Raw genomic sequence first — 11223 nt, 5'->3', positions numbered from 1 at the left:
GCACGGTACGTGTACAGCACACGGCAAATACACATACTAACAACGGATCAACCGATCGAAAAACAAATGGAAATTAATTAGCATTAACATGATTATGGCTAACATATATAATGCAGTAGTCCTAGCGCGCCTAACACCGTTATCGTGTATTATTTGAACTTGTCGTATCATGCATGGGCTTTCATCATTTGATGTTATAGAAATTAAATTAAAATACGTGTGCTTTGAATAGAAATTAATTAAGGTCAATAATCGATGGCATCTAGTATTTCTTTGAACGTGTGTCATATGGCCATATGGGCACACTACGGTGCATGAGTACGTATGTACATGTCTTCTATGTAAGCCGGGAAAGAAGGAACACCTATGTTCTATATGGTTTTATTTGAACATAACCCCAGTTTTTGGAACTAAAATGACTTTGCATAATATTTAGAGTAAAGTGTATGGGCGGTCTCTAAACTTGTATGGGTGTGTCAACTAGGTACTTGAACTCTCAAAATGAATTTTTAGGTCCTCAACTTGTCTTAGGTATCACATATATCCAAACGAGTTACAACCTGCTCTGTGTACTGACGTGGCATGCCATGGTGGCGCCACGTGTCAGTAAAACCCATGTCAGCCACATATAGAAAAAATTAAGAGCATATTTTTTTCTCATCTCTTTTTTCATTTATTTTTTCAAAATTAAGAATATAATTTTCTCCTCTCTTTTTAAATTTTACTTTTTTCTACATGATTGACATGTGGATCGCACTGACACGTAAGCGTCACTGTGGCTTGCCACGTCATGTCACGGAGCGGGTTAGAACCCGTTTGGACCTATATGACACACACGACAAGTTTGGGGATCCAAAAATACATTTTGAGAGCTTAGAGACCTAGATGATACGTCTGCATAAGTTTAAGGACCGCACGTGCACTTCACTCTAATATTTATAGCACCACATTGTTATAAAAACGTTATTTACATTGTAAATTATATACAGTTATATAGTAAATTGCAAATCTTACTATTGTATTTTTTTCTTTTTAGACAAAAAAAGAACAATCGATTACGGAAGAGGAGATATACAAGAGGAGTACTTATGTGTGTAAGAGATAAATACTAGTACCTCCGTTTTTAATCGATATCACCGTTAATTTTTTAACACATGCACGTTTTATCATTCGTCCGGTTAAAATACCAGTGTAATTATCATTTATTTTGTTGTGAGTTATTTTATCACTAAAAATACTTTAAGTACGATTTATATAATACGATTTGTCAAACGTGTATTCAAAATTCAACGGTACCATCTTTTAGAAAACAGTAATAATCACGAAATGAGTATAGCTTAATTGGTTAGATTACTTATGCTGGAACTAAACCCATACAGAACACGCGCGCTCACTTTTACGGCTAATTTCTTTCAATGGTAACCGATGTACTCATCGACAGTGAGCCATGTTAGGACGCGACGTTGGTTCATAAACAGTACTAGCAATCATCACATATATAAAATTGAACAGGAAAAGAAAATGTCACGGTATTTTCAAGCAAAACCGAAGATAAAATTGCCGCGTGTCCAAACAGGGCGTCTGACGGCGTCGACGACTGGATCGATATGCCATCCGTACGGACCAGGAAAGGATACTACCTCCATCCCATATTACATGTCATGTCTTTTTGAGTTTTTGTTTATAATTTTTGATCATTCGTCTTGTTCAAAATTTTTTAGAATTATTATTTATTTTGTTTGTCAATTGCTTTATTATTAAAAATATTTTACATATGACTTATCTTTTTTTATATTTATACTAATATTTTAAATAAAACGAATAATCAAACGTTGAAAGTACAAAGTTAAAAACGTCCACTATACTGGGACACTGAGACGGAGGGAGTAACTAAAAGCCCATCATGCTTGTGCAGAACGGTAGCCGCCGGACTCGACCGGCCCGAGCCGGCCGACGACGTACGTACGTGGCGTGCGTCAAACCGGCTTTGACCGATCACCGGTCGGTCCTGCTTTTAACTGGTCGCCTCGCTCACACACCGCACGCAATTAATCCGGCTTAGCGCGCCCTCCACCGAACACGTGTTCGTCTCCCGGCTCGGTCGCCTACTCGCCTCCTCTCTCTGCTTGAGTCTGTTTGACAAAAAAGAAATTTAGTAATTAGTACTCCTAACTTAGGATCCTAACTGAGGTCAAACTACGTTGCTATAATAGGTTGATTTTCGGTGCTTAGGATCTCTATTTATTGGACCAATGAGGTTGAATTAGATTCGCATTAGTATTAGCTAGGTAGGCTAATTAATTCCTAATGTTCAATCTAAATAGGTTGTTTCTCGAAACTGCTAAAATTATGGGTTGTTTAGTAAGGATCAACTTCAAAATTTAACTTAAAAATTGGGTTTGGAGTAGTGTTGTGTAGCAGCTTTCTACCTTTCTAACGGCTCTATTGTTCGGCTTATTCGTGGAATAAGTCAAACGACATATTTACAAACGAAAAGTAATTTATGAATAAAACACTTTTATGTGTGTTCTTAGCGATCTAAAAGTAAAGGCTGAAAAATAAACTTCGATGAAAAAACCCCAAAATCAACTCCAAATTTAACGTTGAAATTTAAATTTTATCTGATAAGTATAAGTATAAACGAAAAGATGAGGCTTAAGAGCACTCTAGCTAGCCCGTCATGCTCTCTTTTTTTTCTCAGACTGAGGCTGAGAGATGGAGCAGATCTAGAGCTCTGCCAACATTGCTTATACTTGACATGTGCACACTAGCTAGCATGGCTTATCTTTAATTACAACAGGTATGTTTCTTGTTTTATTCAACAACGACCACTACTGAATAATATTAAATTTTACAAACTGAGAAAAAGTTAGGTTTTCGGATAAAATGTTTATTGAAAAGCCATAGATATATATACACCCTATCTTATCATTTAACTAGTGATGGTATTTTTGTATAATCAAATTGAAGGCAAAATTTGCTACAGGACATCCAAATTTTATGTAATTTGCTGTTAGACATCGTCAAAATTTGTCATAGCTGAAAGACACTATAAAAAATTGGTAATTTACTAAAGAACACTTTCAGCTCAATTGGAAAGAGAAATTTTTAAGGCAAATTTTGCTATATGACAGTTAAATTTTATGTAATTTGCTGGTGGACATCATAAAAATGTGTTATGGCTGAAAGACATTCTAAAAAATTGGTAATTTGCTAGAGGACACTTTCAGCTCAATTGGAAAGAGAAATTCTTTAAAAAGACAAGAATACCCCTAGGGTCAAAATTTTTTTAGCTGAGACTAGAACAAAGATGAAATATAATGTATGCTAGTGATGTACTTGGGGAGATGGCAAATTTAGATTTGATAATATCTAAATTTTTACTCTAACATCATATTTAAAGCATGTGGTCATAGGGGCATTCTCGTCTTTCTTAAGAATTTATCAATCCAATTCAGCCGAAAGTGTCCTCCAGCAAATTGCCAGCTTTTTAGAGTGTCTTTCAGCCATAATACATTTAACAATTTCTAGCAGCAAATTACACAAAATTTGAGTGTCATATAGTAAAATTTGCCATTTTTTAAATAGACAAGAATAACCCTAGGGCCACAGGATTCAAACATAGGGTTGGAGTGGAAATTATGAAACTCAAAATCTACCATTAACCCAAATACATTGTTATCATATATCATATTCCATCTCCAACTCATCCTCAAATAAGAAGCTTTTGGTCCTAGGAGCATTATTATTTTTTTAAGAATTTCTCTCTCCAATTGATCTGAATATGTCCTCCAACAAATTACTAGTTTTTTTTACGATGTCTACCAGTAAATTACACAAATTTTGAGTGTACTATAACAAAATTTCCAATTAATAACATCATGACTATAATTCTTGTATTTTCATTTTTTTTTCCAATTAAATGCATCATAGATCAACTTAATTATGGTTTTGTTACCTAACAAAAATCAACGGACCATGTTATTTCAAAGCTTTCTTTTCTTACTTTTCTTGATATTTTTTAATCATGTGTTCCAGATTGATCGTCACCAATCACGCCTTGTCCACCGCCCATGCCACGCCAATGCAAAAAAGCATGGTTTTACACTTGAATTATCAGCTCACAAAAGCTAAACAATCCATCCATGTCGTACACAAACCCCATCCCTATCCATACAAATCCTAAGAATCACACATCATCAATCAACACGTACATTTAATTAATTAACTAATTAAAAAGCTTGTTGAGAAAAGCACACATCCCCCCTGCATGCAGCTAGCGAGGTAAGTCGGCCGGCCGGTTACCTTTGTGTACAAGCATGCACACACGTGAGCCTCACATTGGCCTCCATGCCACGCCAAAACTACCGATGGATGCACACACGAGATGACACAATCCGGCAGCTACGCTAGCTAAGGGCTAGTTTGGAGAGCTTCTAATTACCGCAGTTTCACCCAGAATTAGAAGCTTCCTCAAACAGTTCAGCTTTTGATCTAGATTCTACTAAGAAGCTATAATTATAGAATCCAGAAAATATCAGAAGCTAGAAATCCTAGCTTTTCCAGATTCTTAGAAACTGGTTATCAGTCGGCACTGCTTCTTAAAATTTTGAGCTCCTCGAACAGATCATAAGCTACAGTTATAATTAACAAGCTAATCGATGAAGCATCAGATGGCTAGCTAGCGTGCATTGAGCGCGTCGTCCTGCTCCCCTGCCTTTCCGAGCAGTAGTACGGGTAGCCGAACTGCCTATGCATGTTCATACATACCAACCCGGCCCTAATCATGCATGCATGTACCGAAACTAACAAACAAATCGACAGAATTATTGATCATGGTAGCTAAGCTAGCTCTCGCGCATCGCCTTAATTTTGCTACATGTGTAAAGGCAGCAGTGGTCTTAATTAATTATTAGGACACTCATCAGCAAGCTAGAAGCATCGACGACGATGTGTCTGAAAGTTTAGGCTGTGTTTAGATAAAGGGTAAAAAAAAATTTTCGTGTCACATCAAATATATGGACATATATATTTAAAGTATTAAACATAATCTAATAACAAAATAAGTTATAGAATCCGCATGTAAACTGCGAGACAAATTTATTAAACCTAATTAATATATTATTAGCAAATATTTATTGTAGCACCACATTATCAAATCATGTAGCAATTAGGCTTAAAAGATTCGTCTCGCAATTTACACACAATATGTATAATTAGTTTTTTTTCTATATTTAAAACTTCATACATGTGTCGAAACATTCGATATGGTAGGATGAAAAAAACTTGCCGGGATCTGAACAGGCCATTAAATTGCAACCATGCATCGATCAATTTATCGGTGAAACTTGAATTTGGCTGCATGCTATATAGGACCAGATCGATCTCACATCGATGTGGTGCCAACGTACGTACGGCAAGGGACGGCTAAGCTCGCGGCAGGCTGCGGCCGCGGTTGCTTGTGGAATTAGCAGCTGCTTAATTACGCGCGTCGTCTGATCGCCGGGCGGCCGCGGCGTGTTGGCTACACTAGACTAGCTAGTCCGGTCTGAACCGTGTTTCCTGACGGCGCGCGCGGCTGCGGAATTTCGCATTCGGAATAATCGGGGAATTTACAAGTGTGTGTAGGCATGCATGCTTGCTAGCTTGGCGGGTTGTGCACGCACGCCTGACGGTGAAATGAGAATTTCCTCCGGCCGTTTTTTTTTTCTTTACCTGCCATCACGTTATCAGATTTATATATATATATGGGAAATATTTTTAGGAGTAAACTCTTTTTGTTAGCTTGCATCAATATATATACAGAGTAGCTATATATACATTTGTTGATAAACTGTTTTCTTTATTATAAAAAAATGTCATATGCAAAAAAATATTATAGTATAATTACGTTATAACTTATATGTAACTACGATACTATTTTTCAAATATGATGCGGTAACACGCTATTTTTGCAAGGCAGAGGTTGCGACACTGAATCTCCTCACCTACGTGCGCTATGATTTTTTTTTTCCTTTTCAACTTGCATGAATCTTGAATTAAATCTAATGGCTTACAATTATGTGAAAGTTACGTTAGTTACAATGCAAATTATAATATAATTACATTACAAGTATATCATATTTACATTTTTTTTAAAAAAAAGTTGTTTACAAATATATAGCAAAATCAATATATATTGTGTTTCATTATGGCGCTACGGAAGCGCACGGATTGCATTGCAAAACATCAATGCAATGCACCAATATTTCTAACTTCCCTTCTGGCAATATTGCCAAAATGTTCAGATATGATTGATATATATATATATATATATATATTCAAAGTAGAGGAATGGTTTATTTTCTAGAAGGAAAACTTTTTTTGTGAAATAAAGTACCTCCCCAGCAGTTTTTAGTTGTCAAGGAATATATATAGTTGTGTTATGGTGTATTCAAAATTAGGAGCTAGTGATGCTTGTTTTAGGATTTAAATCTACGGTGCTGAATTAAGAACGGGTTTTTTTTCTTAATTAATTGAAAAAATAGATATCTTTTACTCTTTTTTATGTGTTGACTCCAAAAGCAAGAAACGGACGGCTGGATTAATTTTGTACTCATCAGTGGTGAACAGCTGGTCGCACAAGCAATAGAAACTCTAGTGAGATGAGATCACATAATAATATTCTCATGCCATGGCTATGATCCCCTGATCCATATATGCAATATTCTAGCCACACAATATTCCTAGTCACAAATTCCTCAAACCTAGCTTAGCTAGGCTCCATTTGGGCGGCTCATAGAATATAACTGTTACAAGATTCTCATGCAGCCATGGAATGAGAATATACGTATGCAATAATCAATTCAAGGGAATGGCTTGCAGCTGTGGATGTCAGCCAGCACAAGTGTTGTGCAAGTGAGATCTCTCAAGTGTGGACAAACTACTCGATTTGTTACTACTATTGAAGACCAGTAGACTACGTTACCTAAGGCATATGTATGTAGTGTTGTGATAAAGCTAAGTAAAGTGATATCAAGAGGGATAAATATATGTGCAAGGAACATGATCTCTTGTGGAGATATTATTCTGATGGGAGATAGATAGAGCTTAGCATCAGAATAATGTCCAGTTGCCATGAAGATGCATGCCCTTTGACTCAACTAACTAATGAAGCTAACTCTTAGCTTAGCTAGCCCTAAGCTGCCAAGAATGCACTCAACTGGGAACTTTATTAAAAGAAGATAAGTGCATGGGTTAGCTATCTAGAGGATGATGGATGTGCCACACACTTGTCCCCTCTTGAAGCAAAGAAGCCTTCCAAACAGTGGAAATTAAATTGATTTGAATTGGTCTCCTGCAGGCCTCCAGTGATGACCTAAGTCAAAACATATTAATCTGGTAGTGCATGTCTACATATTAACATATACATACGCCTGAAAGAAGCAAATGCCATGGTTATCTTCTCATTGGTTTGTTTCAGTATTTTAATGCAGACCCACTAGGTAGCTTTTGCAGACCAAGACAAAAGTTTCAAGTCGTCACTCGTCCGGCTGAAGCTTTTCCTAATTGCCTACTGTCTTTCAATTAACAGGATTTTAAAACAGAGTACTAGTAGTTCGGTTAGCCATGTCGACCACCTGGAAAAAAAATCCTGAAACAGCCCAATTAATTTATTCTAGCTAGTTAATTAATTTCCGGATGGTAAATCAACCTTGTAGTTAAGGAATAAAATAAGTCAAATTAAATGATATAAATATACTATTGATTTTAATTTGAAATGTTTCACATCTGAAGTTCCAGCAACCTGATGATCAATAAAGGTGCAAGAAACCTGAACAAATGATTAGGAGGCCGGACAACAACCGAGAGTTAATTATATGGAAAAGGAAGTGTGATTATTGTGAAGCTTAATTATTTGGCCTACTTCATTCGGATCTCGATGTGTTTTCGCAGCATTGAAGCAAAGTTATCGCGACAACTGCGGTTGTTGATCGATGCCCCCCTTTTCTTCCATTGTTGCCATCACCAGCAATGTCCTGCTGCCATTAGTACCATGCTTATCTTCTCAAGTCTCAACTTGCATACCAATTCAGCTATTTTAGGCTGCTGGTGTTATCCAACTCTGCCAAAAATGTTAAATTTTGTGTGCGAGTACATGTATGAAGAGTAACTGATAATTCTCCAATGCTAAATTAATGTTATTGTGCATTGGAGGTCAATTACTGGTTTTATAGAAAAGCGAATTTGGAGAGGTATCAGGAGGTACCTAAATTAATACTACAAATTTTGATATATTTTGGAACCTGTTCACGGACTATAAAATGGAATAGAATAGTTTGCATCTTTAATATATGATTAGATTAATTACTTATTGGCGAATTCAATTGGGCTCTTACAAAATTAACTGCCTGAAGCCCTGAATTTGTTTTCTCTGCAATTTTTTATCTATATATTTTACTAACGAACGTGAAGGTAGAGTGACTAGAAAGAAGGATTTAGGGGCTGTTTAAATTGATGTCATTTTTAACCTTACCAATTTTTGGCAAAATTATCGAAACAATACCTACATTTAGTTTGTTGCCAAACTTTGGCAAATATATAAGAAATCATGTCAAAACTTTAGTAATATTACCAATTTGTCAAGGTAAGGTTTATTTTGGCTACAATCTAAACATCCCCTTAAACTTTAAATCCTTGTTGGCGCTTACTGGGTGCAACCGAATTATTTGATTTTTTTTATCCTAGTCTATTTTTTCTTAGAGTTTAGTTTTGCTGATAACGCAGATATACAAATTTAACCATATATTTTTGTTTCGTTATTTTTTATGACATATTAGCTGTAACTCAACAATTAATCAGAAGGTTAAGCCGGCTGAAAATGTTAGTCTTGCAACATGCAGTACGTTGCTTGCTGTAAGAACTAACAAGTGTTACGTATCACTGAACATATCAGAACAAACAAGTGTTACGTAGTAGTTGTTTTTCTAAAAGTAGTAAATTAATTTCTTATGCATGCAACATTAATGGAAAGAATCATAAAAAAACAAAACTTGACTTTGAATTTTCGGAAATTTAATTTATGTGTGAATTCATAAATACTACATAACTCAGTCGCATAGCTACTCCCCTGACTAATCAACCCCACTCATTCCACGATCTATCTATCGTATATGCACATCATTCTCTTCTATTTAATTTGATTGAGCAGGCGTTTATGTCTTGTAGTATTTTGACAATTTTTTCTTGTAAATTGATCTTCGAAATTTCAACTCGAAATATATATATTCAATGCAAGTCAGCGTGATGTTTCCACGGCAACCGAATAAAAAAAATCGTTAGTAACTTTTTTTAGAAAAAAACTGGTTAGTAAAAAACATTTTATGCACATATTTTTATATTGACTTTTTTATTACTTTTATGCTCACACTAGTTAGTATTTATAATGTGCGATATCTGCAACAGGAACTCGTAAAATTTACAATATATAACTTGTGATTTTACAGTAATACTAATACGTTGTAAAAAAAATCTGATTATGTTTTCTTATAGAAAAACAAGTTGGCAAAAAATATGGACAATCTTTATTTTTCTTCTGTGCCCTCCTAAGATATAAAAGAATGAGTTTTAATGATTGTGTTTCGACAGTTCTAGAAAAGTGAAAGATGATATGATTAAGCCGCAGTACTCCGAATGGACAGGATCAGCTTTGAGTTTGTGGGTTCTCATTCACGGATTCACCAACAAATCTAGTGATGGGGAATTGTGCAGCCCAAACATGGCACGATCAAAGTGTGTAGTATGAACATATTGATGATAAATTATACTTACTCCATTAATATATAAAATTGCCGATATATAATCTACTGGCAATCATGTTATATACTTATATTCATATGTAGGTAAATATGTTAAAATGTGTACCATTCATTTGTTCAATTTGCAATTTTTCATTTGGGAGTTTCTACTTCCCCTGAATATTCTTGATGTGCAGATAAGGGTTTGGCATTAGCAACTCTTCTGATCTATTTTCCATGACTAGCCAGCCCTACTTGTGACGAAGAAATTATACTACCTCTATTTTTAATATAATAGATGACGCCGTTAACTTTTTCTCATATGTTTGACCATTCGCCTTATTCAAAAATTTTATGCAAATGTATATGATATAAATCACGCTTAAAGTACTATGAGTGATAAAACAACTCATAACAAAATAAATTATAATTACGTAAATTTTTTTAATAAGACGAATAGTCAAACATGTGAGAAAAAGTTAACGGCGTCATCTATTTAAAAACGGAGGGAGTACATCCGTCCTCATTGCAAACACATACGCCGCTCTTTTTCGTGAGGAATTTGCCAACAATCTGACCTATCACTAAGATAATTAATTCACTAAAAACATTAATTAATTAACCGGTGTTGTGATGACAGTGACAAAGGAAATTAAGCATTTCCCTGCATTGCTATCAGCAGTACACCTGACCAATTGTCAGCCATGAATTCTTAGATCGCCAGTGGTGATATCAAATTTTGCGACACGTAAGTATACGTGATCAATGCAATTCGCTAATCCGTCTCTGGACCGGGAGATCGATCCAAAACGAGAAACGTAAAATGCGAGGAAAGCATAAGCAAATGCAGTAACGACCACGGAAGAGCAGAGCAATGCGACAGGCGATCAGAAAATTTTTTTCGTTTTGACCATTCCATTACGATCGTGTGAGTGATTACTGACGCTAATTGATCACTGCTACGGGCGTTAATCGATCCGTAATTACAAATACAAGAGTTTAATTCTTTTTGTTTTGACTGAAAAGAGTTTTTTTCTTGCCATTGCAAACGTAAACTGACCCAGTTCATCATTCACTGCGCCACCAGTTTTCCAGTGCCATGCTTAATTCCAATCCAATCCACGAATTTTTACCCTTTTTTTTCATCTACCGTTTTATCTTGGGTGAATAGCTAATACGGTCCCTGAAATTTTGCTTCGGGCACAATTCAGTTTTTGAGGTTTCAAATCGTCCAAACAAGTCATCCAAATAAATTATTTGGGTTAATATAGTTCTTGGACCCAAAAAAATGCACGTAAGCATGCCAAGTCATCTTCGCATGCTGTGGTATAAATGAAATGACCATTCTACCATTGCTTACGATTGTTGCAGCCAAGCACTAATCGTGTAAATTCATTTGTCGGCCACCCATACGCACCAATGTTGGGCTTGGGCTAGCCGGTTATTT

Source organism: Oryza sativa, chromosome 4 (assembly GCF_034140825.1).
Source record: "Oryza sativa Japonica Group chromosome 4, ASM3414082v1".
In the NCBI taxonomy this organism is placed as follows: Eukaryota; Viridiplantae; Streptophyta; class Magnoliopsida; order Poales; family Poaceae; genus Oryza; species Oryza sativa.
This window is presented reverse-complemented; position numbering follows the sequence as displayed.